Raw genomic sequence first — 14,751 nt, forward strand, 5'->3', positions numbered from 1 at the left:
GTGTCACCTGACTGAAGACTTCCAGGTGGCTCTGGGTGCAGTGCCAGGCCTCTGACACCCTATCATTAACATGCACCCTCCTCTGCCCCCCCCCACCCCCCATCTCATCCCCTGTTCGAAGACCTTGAAGTCTACAAGAAGCCCCGCTGGTTTAAGTCCAGCCTTTGGAGTTGACCACAGCAGTCCAGCCTTTGGAGTTGACCACAGCATGGCAAGTTCTTACTCTGGGGCCTGGCTGTCTGCACTTTACCTGGTGCAGCTCAGCTTGTTCTGCACACTGAGTTCTTTGCTTTTCTAGCTTTCCCTGGGTATCTATCTGTACTCAGCTTGTTAAAAGCTCAGTTTGGGGCATATTCCTGGTCCCCTTCCATCCTGGGCTAGCTTCGCCAGCCAGAGCTTCTACAAAGAACAGGTGCAGAGGCCACGCTAATCGGTCGGTCAGAAGGAAAAAAAAAAGGGGGGGGGGAGGGAGAAGGGAGTCGCGAGGGGTTAAAAGGAAGAGATACAGAAAAGAGAGAGCGGGGGAAAAACGGTAAAAGAACGATAACGGGTGGATGCAGAGTAGGGAAGTGAGAAGAGAACAGAGGGAATTAAAGAAGGCAACCGGCAGAGAGAAAGCTAGGAAAAAGAGCGAGGGAATGCGCGCGATCGCAGGGTCTGAAAAGAGGTGGGAGGGAGAGGGAGAGCGGAGGGAGGAGGGAAGAGGGAGGGGCCGAGGGACGCAGGGGGGTGGGGGCTGCCGTGGCAGCAGTCGCAGCGGCTCCAGCCTCCTGCTTGCTCACTCGTTCTCAGTGCCCGGAGCCGGCTGCCCGGCTCGGGGCGGTTCGCAGCTCCCTCTCCTGCCTGGGGACCTGAAGCCGCTCCGGCTCCGGGGTATAGGACCGCGCGACTGGCTGGCCCAAGCCCGGGGCGCGCCACGGAAGCAGGTAGATGGTTGGGTGGGGTCCGCGGGGACCCGGAGCCTCGGAGCACTGTGGGTGCATTGGGTCGGGGTGTGGGTTCCAGTTCAGGGGAGGGGGCTTTGCAGCGTCGCGACTAACTTTCCACCAGCTCCGTGGGTCCTCCGTGGCCAGGTCCCGGCTCTAGAAGGCGAGTTTGGCGAGGGGCAGAAGGTGGATGGCTGGGCTTGCGGGAGCGCCCGGGGGTCTATGCGAGACGTAGAGAGCCTCGGCTGGGCCAGGCGCGCGTCCTCTGGCCGCAGTCAGGACGCAGCGGCCGCCGCGTCTCCACGTGCGGGGGAAGACCCGAGAGTCGCGGTGCGGGTGTCCGGAAGAAGGAACCTGCCAGCTCTGCGCGAATCTGGGGTCTCCCGGCCGAGAGCCATTCTAGATGTGCGGGACCTTCGCCCCGCACCGCGTCCTTCCGACCCGGGTCCCGACGCAGAGCTGCGGGGCCGCGCGCAGGTCCCCGCGGAGCCCAAGCCCAGCCGGTGCCACGCGCAACGTGGACTCACTCTCTTTTTTTCCTCCTGATCCTGTCTACCCACTTTCACTGAGGGAATCCCGGACGCCCTGCAGTCCTGCGGGTCGCCCCTGGCTACATACCTCCGACCCTCGGCGGAGACCCCAACACCCAAAGTTAAAAGAGAAGCGAGTCCCTCTTCCTGCGCTCGTGGGCGGCTGTCCCGAACTTCCTAACTTCTCTCCCAAACGCGGGCGGTAGTGTTGTAGCTGGGCACACAGTGGTCCTGGTGGCAGCCCTGCGCAGGCACCTTCCCCTAAGACTTGATTTAGTCTTTTAATTTTTAGGAGGAAAAAAAAAAGACTTGAAAAATAGGTAAAACCGTTCCTTCCCGGGACCAAGGTTGCGAGTGGGACGGAGTCACGATCGGTCTGTAGTCTGGGAGCTCTGGGTCTCCGCCTGGCGGGCCCCAGAGCCCTCGAACCCCAGATGCTTTTTCCTGGAACTGCCTCCCACGCTCCATCCCACTGTCGTCGCGTCTCAGAATCCGTCCCCGTGAGTGCCTGCTGCGAGGCCAGCCGGCCTCTTTCCGGGCTGGTGATGCTCTCGAGAAAAACCGGTCCAAGTGACTGGGATCAGATTCTCCCACGCCTGGTCCCTCCGGGAGCCTATACAGCAGGGCCTCCCGCAGGTTGGAGGATGCTTACCAGGAGGTTAGGGCTCCCCGCCTTCCCAGCTCTCTGTGGCAAGGATACTTGTGCCCAGCGCATCTGCGCCCATCACTGTCCTGGGGGAAACTGGGGTTAATGTCCTGACCAGGTGGTGGCGCGCGGCAGGCTGCCGGGACCGTCCCGAGCCTGCCCCGATAGTGTTTTGGCTCCGGGAGTCCAGTGGCTGGATTCGCCGACCCTCATCTCTTTCCAGCGTTCGGTCTTTGTTGGACTGCAAGCCGAAAAGATCTTTTGTGAGGCTTAGCGGAGGTTTAGAAGTAGCAAAAAAGCTGGAGTTCTTTGCAGAGAGGATCATCTACGGGCCATCGCCCCCTCCCTGAAGGTTGGGTTCAGTGTCCCAGAGCATTGACATTAACGCCCAGCCTAGGATGTGAAGCTTAACCTGTTTCTTTGGCGGCTTTTCCTGCGGTGTGCACCAAGCACCGGGCTCTTGCTGTTGCTCACACATTGTTTAAGCCCCTAGAAAATTGAAGCCTGTAACTGCAGTCCTTCCCTTTCCTCCCATTCTGCAGATCAGCCTACTGAAGCCCAAAGAAGTGAAGGGACTCCCTTAGAGCTGACTAAGGGAAGTCTTCCTGCCTAAGGGCTGGGCACCTTTCCTGATTTCCCCCGTTGATTTCCACTTTCTTAGTGTTAGGCCATTGAATGATGAAAAGGCTGGAGGGCCAGGAGGTTGGAAGGTTAGAGGCAGGACACCGTGGGTAACCAGCATCTCCCAAGAGGAGCCATGTCTACTGTATGCCAAGTTTGTGCTTTGCCTGTCTGCTTTAAGATGCCACGGACCTGCCTCTCCGGTGGCCTGTGGGGCACACGTGGAGGGCACAACAGGGGTTGCTGTGTAGCAGAGTCCGGCAGGCACTCTCAGCTGAAACCATTCCCACAGGATCTAGAGTGAGCCTCACGCACTACTACGGGAAGAGAAAGATTTCCCAAGCCAAGGTTTCACTGCTAACCTCAGGCAGTGAAACGGTGTGGGTCAAGGAGAACTCAAGTTCAGCACTTGGCCTACAGGTCCACAACCTCTGTGGAAGGGGAAGGTTAGCAGTTGTCTCTGAAGGCAGAAGTCAGTGACCCTAGGGCCAGGGAGATGGCTGTGGAAGCTGCGGAAGCTGTTACCCCCCTCTCTCCTGCTTGTTTCCCCCCCCCCCCCCGCAAGCTTCCTAGGTTTCACGGAGGCTTCACGCATTCCTTTGCTTCTGCCAAGCCTCACTTATAGAAAGCAGGTGCTGGCAAATGAGATGGTCCAGCCCAGTAAGGGTGCTTGCGGCCAAGCCTGACAACATGAGTTCAATCCTGGAGACTCACGTGGTGGGAGGAGAGAGCTGATTCCCACAAAATTTGTCCTCCTGCCTTCACATGCTTGCTGTGGCATGCACCCTCTCTCCCTAAACACATACATAAACAGACAAGTGTAGTAGATTCTAGGTGCTTGGGTATTCTAGGCTTTGTATGAACTGGGCCTTTCCCCTCCTAGGGACATCTGGTCAACCCTTAGCTCTGCAGCAACTCCTTGGGCCCAGGGACTCAGCCAAGCATGGTCCCCAGCTTACTATGCCGACACCCCAGGTCCTACCCTCCTATGCTTACAGTCTAGTTTCAAGGACAAGGCACATAAACACATAAAGACCTCTGAAGAACGGTTGGCAATGTAACAAATGACCCCAGCCTCACCTCAAGGAGTGACAAGATCTGAAACAGTTGGCCCTGAAGTTTGGAGTGTCAGCTGGTTTTCAGGGGTGATCCAGGACAGCTGTATTGCTGACGTTATTTGTATGTGGCACTGGAGAGCAGCCTGAAGAGTTTCTGCTGGTCAGAGCATGGCAGGAGGGAGCAGAAGCATGTCGGCAACTGTGATCTTGCTAGGTCTCCATAGAGACTGCTGCCAGGTGACTATGTACCTCTGAAACTCCAGCACCAACAGCTGCCTGGTAAGCTCTAGAGCCCCACTGTACAGACTGATAAGTGGAACCTCGGGTCTGTAGACTGGGACAACTGTGCAGTCTAGGGGACCCAGAATTCAGGTGTCCCTGACGAGTCCCATTCAAGTTAAAGTGCTGATCTCCTGAACTGGGGGATGACTCAGTAAAGTGCTTACTGTGCAAGCAAGAGCACCTGAGTTTGAGTCCCACCCAGAACCCTCATGAAAGGCTGAGTATGGTGATATGCCCTTTGTAATCCCAGTGCTGGAACTCACCAGATAGACAGACTGACAGACAGACAGTTTAGCCTAATGGATGAGTCCCAGGTTCTAATGAGAGACCCAGCCTCAAAAACAAAGTGGACACCTCTTGAGGATGACACCTGAGGTTGGCCCCAGCCCTCTGCCTGCATTCATGCACCCACATGTGCAAATGCACACATACAAACACATAAAATAAATACGCATAACAACTGGAGCCCTTCTGTCTGTCTGGAAGGCTGAAGGCGTCATGTTTCTGCAGGGGGTGGGGGGGGGGAGGGCTTAGAGCAGCCCAGCTCCATGGACTCACCCTCAGTGGCGTGATTCAGTGGGCCTGGGGTGGCCTTGCTAATTGCCCTTTCTTTCCAGCTTTCCACCATGCTGATGCTCTCACTGTGAGAACCACACTTTAGGTGTGGACAACAGAGGAAAGGGACTGATTTTCTTGGAGACTCTACTGGAGTGGCTGGGGGTGGGGGGAGCTGGGACAAGGCTGTGATTTAGCACCAGGGACTCCCAGGACACTCTTATATGCGGTCCCATCCCCCCACTCCCCAGGTGGCCGTTGAATTAAAAGAATATTTTATCTTCATCAGCACACACACAGAGAATATATTGTCATGTAATTAGGGAATAAATAGGTGTCATGTGTTGGCTGCAGACTCTGTGCCCTGTGGCTCTGTGGGGGTTTATTAGAGTGGTGTTATAATTGAGAAGGTGCCATCCACTCCCGGAGCCCCTTATGAAACTTGCATGGCCAGGGTGACCATTGTTCAGAAAGGTGTGTCTTCTTCATCTAAAAGGAAGGCAGTGGATTGGGGAGGCAAAGGCAGAATGCTTGCCAAAGCTTGTTGGAATCTCAGCGCTGAACAACCCGGGTGTGGTGGCACAGGCCTCCAATTTCAGCAAAACAAGGGTGGAGGCAGGAGGATCAGGAGTTCAAGGTCATCTTTCACTAAGCTGCAAGTTCAAGGAGAACCTGAGCTATGTATGTGAAAACCTGTCTCAACGTCAAGGAAGCAAGGGAAGGTGGAAAGAATACAAGAAAGACGGAAGGAAAAGAAGGAAGGGAGGAAGGAAAGACAGGCGAGAGTCCGAAAGATGCTTCTCCTGATACTGAACTAACTGGGCTTTATTTGACAGTTGCCTTGCAAGGTGTTCTTAGGGAACAAAGGAAAAAAAAAAAAAAGAAAGAAAGAAAAAAGAAAGAAAAAAGAAAGAAAGAAAGCAAGAAACTGCCTGTTGGAACAGAACAAGGCTTTGAGGAGTCTGCAGCACATGCTGTTTGTTGACACCTTCTGTCTGTCTGTCTGTCTGTCTGTCTGTCTGTGAGTTGGAGCAGTATCTCAGCAGGAGGGGGAGCCTCTTCCACTCACTGATGGGGCCCATCTACCATGTGTGTTAATTAGGCCCCAAAGAAAAGAATCATAACAGAATTGTTCTCCCTAAATGCTGGTATTTTTCATCTGGATTCTATTTATTGATTATTTTACAGTCGAGAAGGAACAGCAATCCATGTTTATTTCTTTCTTTATTTTTTTTATAACAAATAAAGCTAGCTGCAGTAATTATGCAGCCACAACATGTCGTTCTGGAGCACGAGGCTGGAATTTATTCAGCCCGAGTCAAACATTTGGGTGAGATCTAATTGAGAAAGACGTTTCCAAGAACAAATATTTAGGAATTCGAATTTGTGCTGATGGCCTTTTGGGGCCAGTGTGAGTACCTTGCATGTATCTTGATCCTTGAAGGTGGAGGAAGAGGAAGAAGGACCGACCAGTGGTCAGTTATGGTAAGACCACTGTCAGAATGTGAGGCAGAAACTTGGGATTAGCCAGGCTCAGAAAAGGGAAAAATGATCCTGTTAGAGATGGCGAGGGAGGGGAGACTCAAGATCAAATATAGATCGAATCTTTATTGAACGCCCAACCTTGGGGTAGGCTCAGTGAGGGTGGGGAGTAGGACTAATATATCTCATTTATCATCCGTAACAGCTCAGGTAGCTATAGAGACAAGAGCCCTTGACTGGAGAGGGTGTCAGAACAGCAAGCAACAGAAGACCTGAACTCTCCTAGCAGGAACAATAAGGGACTTGGTATCTCCTATAACAAGAGGTCTAGGCTATTTCCTGCTCCAAGGTTGTTTCTTTCAGTGGCTTGGCTACATCATCGAAGATTCAGATACTTTTCATCCTTTGTTCTCAAGGTCACAAAATGGCTGCAGTGGTTCCAAGTCCTCAAAATCATGTACAGTGGCAGAAAAGACACAGAAGGGAGCCTTTCCCCAGGCTCTGATTAAACTTTGCCTCTTGTCTTCTTGGCTGAACTTGTGAGTTCAGTGCCATGCCTGCCCTAAGCAGAGGCAAGGGGAAGAGATGTTTACAGTTGGTCTAGAACAATCTTGATGGGCTATGGAGTCTCAGAAAGGAACAAAATTGGACAGGATCAAAAGCATCAAGCTACAGAGAGTTTAAGACCCGGGTTTGGGGGCTGGAGAGATGGCTCAGTGGTTAAGAGCACTGACTGCTCTTCCAAAGGTCATGAGTTCAAATCCCAGCAACCGCACGATGGTTTACAACCATCCGTAATGAGATCTGATGCCCTCTTCTGGGGTATCTGAAGACAGCTACAGTGTACTTACATATAATGAATAAATCTTTATAAAAAAAAAGACCCAGGTTTGAGTCCTCTCTACTCTGCTCTTCCAAAGGTCGTGAGTTCAAATCCCAGCAACCTCATGACTCTGGGCAAAGTATTTTAACCTTTTGTGCCTCGGTTACTCATCTATATAATGGGATTAATTAGGAAGATAAATCTGAGTTAGCCCAATGACTACATTTGACCAATACAAGGCAAATGGAGGGTTTGAAGATTTGACTTTTTGAACATCAGGGAATATATAACCAAATTCAGGAGATGTTTGTGGATTCTACCATCGCCATCATAGATATTCAGGAGGCAGAGGCAGAGGTAGAGGAGGCAAGATGGCCAGAAAAGCAACCATAGAGGAAAACCATGCCATCAGAGGGAGGCACAGCAGTCACGACAGGCTTCCTAGAGGTGGTAGTAATCAGGGCACATTCCAAGACCCTGGCGCTGAAGCCAAGGAAGGTTGAAAGCTCTGTCTGCCTGCTTTGCTCTTTTTCAATGGTGGGATACAACAAATCAGGCTAAAATAGGATCTTCCTGTGCAACCACAGAAACTGCCTTGAGACAGGGTTTTATACATCCCAGATTCCCTGTGTAACTGAGGAGGACCTTGACCTTTGAATCCTCCCACCTCCACCTCCTGAGTGCTGGGATTACAGGCATGTATCATCTCATTGGGTTTAAGTGGTTTGGGGACTCAACCCAGGACTTCTTTCATGTTGGGCGAGTGCTCTACCCACTGAGCCACAAACCCAGGATAGTGGTTGATGGTACCTGTGGGGTAGGTATCGCCATTGTGGATCAGAGGCCGCTCCTGTTGCTCCCTCACAATGCTGGACTCCTGGCTTCAGTGCTAGCTGGTTCTCAGTATTGACCTCTTAGGCCATGTCTCAGCATTATATCATCATCATCACCACCACCACCACCACCATCATCATCCTTCTCTTCACTGTGGGGGTTTGGGGTGTGCATTTTTGACATGGAGACTCAGGTAGCCCAGGCTGGCCTCAGATTCACTGGTGGATGAGGATGACCTTGAACTGTCAGTTCTCCAGTTACATCCTCCTGAGTGCTGGGATTCCAGGAGTATATGTGACCTGGCTTAGGTAATATTAGCAATATTTGATGCCTAGCAACCATCATGACTTTTGATGGCATCCATTTCTCAGATGTCTCCATATTCTCAGTGCTTGGACCAACTTAGAGCCTTTTGCTAACCCCATGACTCCTATGCTCTCTTCCCAATGTCTAAGCACAACCTCTATCTTTACTGTTTTCCTCGGACATAGCTCCCTGGCCTGAGAAAACTCCGGTGGCATTCTGGGTGATGACACCCAGCCTCCTGCTCTGTCATCTTGCCGTGCAGAGACTAGTGTGCTCTCTAGAACAGTCTGAGGGACTTTGTTAAGGAGACGGAGTGGATGTCAGTGCAGAAGTGGCTGTGGGTTCAGAATCCACACTGTGAGCCCATTGTGTAGCTCTGGGGCCACTGTCAAGCAGCTGGGGGGATTTTCTATCTTTTTTTTTTCCTTTGAGATCTTTCCAAAGCATGAACCTTTCATTCATGAAATGAGGCATAAGCTCCCCACGTAGATATTTGGGCTTTTCACAGTCTGCCTTCATCTTATCTTTTTCTCCCCTGCTAAGCCTCTTCCCTCCTCCCCTGCTAAGCCTCTTCTCTCTTCTCACCTCACCTGTTCCCCTCTCCTCCCTCCCCTGCTAGGTCTCTACCCACCTCACCTCTGGGCTTCTCCTCACCTTACCCCTAGGCCTCTTTGCCATGGCAGTAAGTCCTGCCCTTCTCTGGGTTTTCTGAAGTAGCCCTCCCTTTAAGGCTTGCTTCAATCTGTATCCTCATTAGAGCTTCCCTAAGTGCTGGTGCCCACGGTGATCTCCAAGTATTGACCTCCCCTTCCCTGAACTGTAGCAATTACTGCTCACACCATGAATTCCATGTTTAATAGGACACCGCTAGTGTCGTTATTCAGCATTATTTCAGGGTGCTCCTCATCTCTCCCAGTTGGATCCTAAACCCATTGAGATCCTCGATGAGATAGGCTGGGCCCTTATTTGTGGCTAGCACTGCGGCCATTAGGTGGTGGTGGTGGTAGTAGTGGTGGTTGAACCAGGGCCTTGTGCATACAATACAGGACAGTTCAATGGATATTTGTTAATTTCTTGAGACAGGGTCTAACACTGCACAGACTGGCCTTGAACTAGCTGTGTAGCCACAGATGACCTTGAACTCTTGATCTTCCTGAGTGCTGGGATTACAGGCATGCATCACCAGGCCTGCTCTCAGCGGGTGTTTATTGAATTCATAAACCAGAGAAATAGATTATTTCCCTGAAAAAAAAAAGCCTGTTTTTTTTTTCACTCAACCTCAATTGAAGGGACTAATTTTAATGAATGCTTCCCGTATGTGGAACATTACTTTAGGCAGTTGACAGTTACCTTGTAACTGTCTTGCAAGGGTTCAGGGAGCAGAGGTGGCCAGCAGGGGGCGCTGGGGGCAGCACAGGGCTGGCCTTCATCTATTTATACTTAAGTATCTTGTGGACATTCTTGCCATTCCTGGTCTGCTGGTTTCTGGTCTCACACTGCTTTGTTGCTTTTGCAAATCCCCAGAACTTTGAACAACTTACTTCAGACTGCCAGCTTTCCGCTGAACACTTTATTTGACAAAGAAAAGGGGGTGAGGCCAGTGGACCAGGAGAAGACTGAATAAAGGTTCTCAGAGTCGCTGATGGCTTCAGATGACAGTGGGCAGGGTGGGAGCTCCTCTGAGGTACCAGGCACGTAAGGTGTTTAGCAGAGGAGGGAGTGGGCTAGAACCTCCTTAGGGCACCACAGCTTAGTAAGAACTTGTATTGCATGTAGGCTCTAAACCTGGGCTTCCTCCTTAAACAAGGTTTAACACTCAACACCTAGTCCCCAGGCACGTGCAAACATGAGAACACATTTGAATAAAAGAAGCAGGGTCTTGGAAAGTTCAAGTGACAGGCCCCAACTGGATGCCTATCTCAAATGGTGACCTTCTAGGGCCTTCTGAGGGAAGGGCTTCATGGGATGCCTTCCACAGACTGCTTTGGAGTTGGTTTGGCGGATCCTATCTCTAGGATCTATTTTCCTGCCCCAGCAACCTGCCCTTCCCCTGCCTGACCCGTCTGCTTTATCACCAGAGCTTAAAATAAATACAATAAATATAAACACCCCCAAACTTTTTCTTTCCTGCAGAGGATGAGCAATAATCTACATATGCAAATAAATGGCATGCCAGCCCCATGAATATTAATTTGGAAAGGGAGTCTGAGGCTCTGAACTACACTCAGAGCCAGCAAGCTGGCATTTTGCAGCCCCTCGGGTGCACGCTGATAATCAGGCCTCGTGTTTTAAGGCTGCCCCTTCCATTCTGGGCTCTCTTCTCACCTAAAGCAGTTACAGGGCAGATGGAAAGGGTCCTGGGTAGCCGAGCTTGGGGCTCGGGGTGGTGGGTGAGCTTCACTCTGGGTCTTTTTCTGAGCTTGTCTTGCTCCTTTGACTGGAGACCAGGCCTCAGCTGCCCTTCCACTCAGGCATGAGCAGTGAGTCACCAGGGACAGGTCACCGTTCCGGGGGACATCATGGGGTGAATGTCAGGAAGTTGGCTTGTTCTGCCTTTCATAGGTAACTAGGGACACAGAGACCTGGAGGGGTGGTGACTTCTCAGACTGACTCCATGCTTTGTGCAGGAAGCAAGAAAGCTTATTCATTCTTTTCTCTGAAAAGCACATTTCTTTTTGTGTGTGGTGGAGTGAGTGGGCTGGGTGGCATTTCAAGTTTGTATACTTTTGGGGAGAGAGTCATTCTCTTCTGTGAACAGTCACCCAGGGACAGGTGGCTTCTAAAAACCCTGTCTTGTATCCCATTTGGAAATCATTCCTCTCCTCCCTCAGACTTCCATCCTCTCCTCCCTCAGACTTCCAAATTAGATTAGCCACAGAGCAGAATTAATGAGCACTCTCAGCCGAGAGACGATGCAGGATGGGGAAAAAGGCCCAAGTGCCTCCAAGGACCAGGTGGGGTGAAAGCCCGCTGGCCAGGCTGCCAGGCAAGGGACTGCAAGGTGTCCCCAATCCCTTTAGGACTGGGAAAGTTCCGGGGCAGCTGGACAGAGAGAAATGCTATAGCATGTGACATCATTGAAAATGGGGGTAAGGGTGGGGGCTTGAGCTGAGGCTACATATGGACCAGTAGGAAAGTGCTGGCCTAGCATGCATGAAGCTCTAGATTCAATCTCTAGACATGCATAATACCAGGGGTTGTGGGCATACCTGTAATCTCAGCACATGGGAAGTAGAAGAAGAAGGATTGGGCTTACAAGTGAGTTGGAAGCTAGCCTGGGCTACATGGGACCCTGTCTCAACAACAACAACAACAACAACCACCACCACCAACCAACCAACCAGCCAAAAAACCCCCAAAAATCCCATAAAAACTACAGTATCTTAGGTTGGGCATACTGATAACCTTCTGTCATCACAGCACCCAGAAGGCTGAGGCAGGAGGATCTCAAGTTCTCAAGTTTGAGGTCAGCCTTGGAAAGTCTTTATCTCTCAAAAAAGAAATCTGTCTTGGGCTGTGGTGAGCTTCAGCGTAGAGGGCACATACCAAGCCTGGGCTCTCCATCACTGCAGAAATAGTTAATCCTTTCTCTTGCTCTTTGCTGTTGCTTGTGAGGTATCAGGTCTTCTTCATCTTTGCTTTTTTTTTTTTTTTTTTTTTTTTTGAGACAGGGTCCTATGGAGCCCAGAGTGGCTTTAGACTCCCGTGGAGACTGGCCTTGATGCCCCGGCCTTCCTGCATGCACCTCCCAAGTGTCAGGTTATAGGCATACAATAGCATGCCTGGCTCCGCTCCCCTTTGGAGGCTCCTCCTTTTCCTTGTCCGTGAATATTAAATAAGCAGTCTTACTTCTTATGGCTCCTTTATGGGTTCAAGTTCCTATGCCATATTGGTCAAGCAGGTATTTTAGTCACTTGGATCTTTCTTTCCAGACAGACCTGCTGTCTGCCCTGTGTCTGTGTATGTGGGTCTTTGTGGGTGTTGATGCCTCTTGGTGTGTTGTGTGTTCTACGAATATGTACCTCTTATCTGTTTCCGAGCAGTGTCATAAAAAGGGGTGTGTCTTCGTGGTGTGACTTTTGGTCTGTTTTTTGTCTGCGCCTCTGAGTGTCAGCACCCTCGTGTCTGCATACATTTCTGCACACACTGAAGGCCCAGTATGGACAGATCTTGCCAGGGCTGGGTAGCCTAGTGCACAGAGCACCCTGGGGCCTACAACTTCTCTAAGGTCTTCAGGATGTCCCCTGCTCTTCCTCCCATCTCTAGACAAGCCTCAGAGTCCCCAGGACACTTGTTAATTGCCCTCTGTCTCTTCTCTCTGCCTCCCTCTAGAGGCGTCCTGGGCTTGGGAGAGCTGCTACTGTGGCAGCTAGGATAGCCCTAAGTCATTTGCATTTGTGTTTGCATCTCATTTGCATGGTCCATACAGACTCACTTTCAGCTCTGCAGTTCTCAAGGTAAAAATGTAGTGCTTTTCCTGAAGGTCATTATAATAAGCCTTTTTAGCCTTTTTTTCCTTTTTTTTTTTTTTTTTTTTTTTCTGGTTCAGACTTTCTTCACGGAATTCAGGGAAAGAAGGCAGCAGAAAACACCCAGAAACCATTGCTTTACTCTCAGCTCTTCCAGCTGTCAGGTAAAATCCCTGGGTCTGTAGGTGGAGGTCCTGGGCTTTGGGAGAACAGATAGTCTCTGAAGGCAGGTCTGGGCAGGGGCCCCCTGCTCCTCTAGTTCCTGGGCTTAGATCTGCAGAAGGGAACAGCAGGGGATCTTTCCCGCTGCCATAGGCCTGAGCTAGCCTGGAACACAGAGAGGATGAAGTGTGTCTTTTCCTTTCCTTTAAAATCCCTAACACATAATTGGCCATCTTAGGTCACAAGCGGCATCCCAAAGGCTTCCTCAGGAAGGCAACACCTGACCAGCATATTCTCCACAGCCCAGCGCCAGGCGCTGTGTTCCCCTGTGAATGTGGATTGCAGTCCTGGCTCTGCCTCTCATTAACGCTGTGTGTGTTCATGTATGTGTGTGTTCACATGCTTGAGTATTGTTCTTAATCACTGCTATACCTTTTCTGTCTGTCTGTCTGTCTGTCTGTCTGTCTGTCTGTCTATCTATCTATCTATCTATCTATCTTTGAGACGGGGTCTCTCACTGAACCTGGAGCTCACAGTGAGCCCTGGGGATCTACCTGTCCTTGCCTCCCAGTACTGGAGTTACAAGGGTGAGCTGCTCTGCCTGGCTTTCTATGTGGATTCTGGAGAATCTCAACTCACATTCTCATGCTTGTGCAGGAAGAGACTGAACCAGGTCTCAGTGAGAGACTCTGTCTCAAGAGCAAGCTAGACAGGGGTTGAGGATAATACCTGAGGCTAACCTCTGTCCTCCATACTCACACGTATACACATGAACATAGGTGCACGCGCGCACGCGCACACACACACACACACACACACACACACACACACGCACACATGCACACGCGCTCACATGCACGCACATGGTGCTTTACTGGGGACAGGGCTGCTATCTCAGATCAAAGAGAGGGAGAGGAAAAGGAATTCAGGATAAGGATACAAACCAGCAAAGGCAGACAGGCCCATCTCGGGAGGACCGAGAATGCCCTGATGTGCAAGTGGCACTTCATGATTCCATAGCCGTGTGTTCGAGAAGGGGAGGGACTTATCTACTGTCCCTTTGGCTCATATACTATGATGGAACCTTGGCTGATATTGCCAGGACCACTGAGGCTCTGTCTCCTTCCCCTGGTGTGTGCTGGCTCTGGGTGCAAAGGGCATTTGACAAGCCATGGGTCTAGAGAAGAAACCTGCTCTGGGGCACTGTTGTTCTTGAGTTTGATGGAGGCTGTACCAAAGCTGGCTTACCAGGGGATGCTGGGATGGGGGCAGTGTTAGCTGAGACTGTGGCCTTCATGCAGATAGTGGCTGATGACCCGAGAGGCAGGTGGAACTCAGCAAATCCAGCCACACAACTCCAGGGTCTCATTTGCACCCCACCAGTCAATGGATACACTCATTCTTGGGGATAGGTGCTGGAGCTGGGCTCTGCTTGTAGGCGGGGTCACCAGCATCTCTTGATCAGGTGAGGGGTATCTGGAAAGCACTCATTCTCTGGTCTGCATGATTTAGTTTGCAAAGAGTCAGATGGGAGCCATTTCGACCAGTCCTGGCTTTATTCCTAGCTCAGCTGGGGGATGGGGGACTAGAAAGGCTCCGGGCTTGCTGTTGCCAGGGGATCCTCAGTCACTGCAGAGTGAGCTGGCACCCCACGACATTCACATGTCAGTCAGAGGGAAGGCTGTTTTCCCTGGTGAGCTCTGTCACGCAGGCTACTGAGTCAGAGACCAGGGTGTCTAGATTTGAATCCAGCTCTGCGTGCAAAAGCTGGGTCACCTTGGATGAGTGATTCAACAGAATTCCATCCACGGAGTCATTTCTGAGTGCCTGCTGGGGCTGTTGGTGGTGAAGCAGTATGACAACACACGGGGCACAGACACCGCCCTGGTCCCTGTGGGTGTGTTAGAGTATAAATAAGTTAGCAGATGACAAGGTGGCAAGTGAGACCGGGGGCAGAGAGAGCGAGAAGGAGTGGTGGGCTGGAGAGGGACTGCAGTTATAAATGAGGAGGCAAGGGAAGGTTTCCACAGAAGCACCTTCCGAACATTGATGTCTTA

General features: G+C 51.1%; 1 protein-coding gene across 8 annotated transcripts in view; it reads left to right on the forward strand.

Moving 5' to 3' along the window:
- The first annotated feature begins 714 nt into the window (after positions 1 to 714).
- Positions 715 to 14,751, forward strand: part of Megf11 (multiple EGF-like-domains 11) — a 328,563-nt gene continuing 314,526 nt past the window's right edge. For 3 of the 8 annotated variants that reach the window (XM_006510989.2, XM_030244209.1, XM_030244211.1), the window contains exon 1: positions 730 to 926. The gene's annotated coding sequence lies outside the window, so the exon portion shown is untranslated. Of the gene's footprint in view, positions 927 to 12,637; positions 12,697 to 14,751 lie in introns of those variants that run through there. The other 5 variants (NM_001134399.1, NM_172522.4, XM_030244210.1 and 2 more) reach the window with 4 other exon arrangements.

This window comes from Mus musculus, chromosome 9, assembly GCF_000001635.26.
Source record: "Mus musculus strain C57BL/6J chromosome 9, GRCm38.p6 C57BL/6J".
Taxonomy (NCBI): Eukaryota; Metazoa; Chordata; class Mammalia; order Rodentia; family Muridae; genus Mus; species Mus musculus.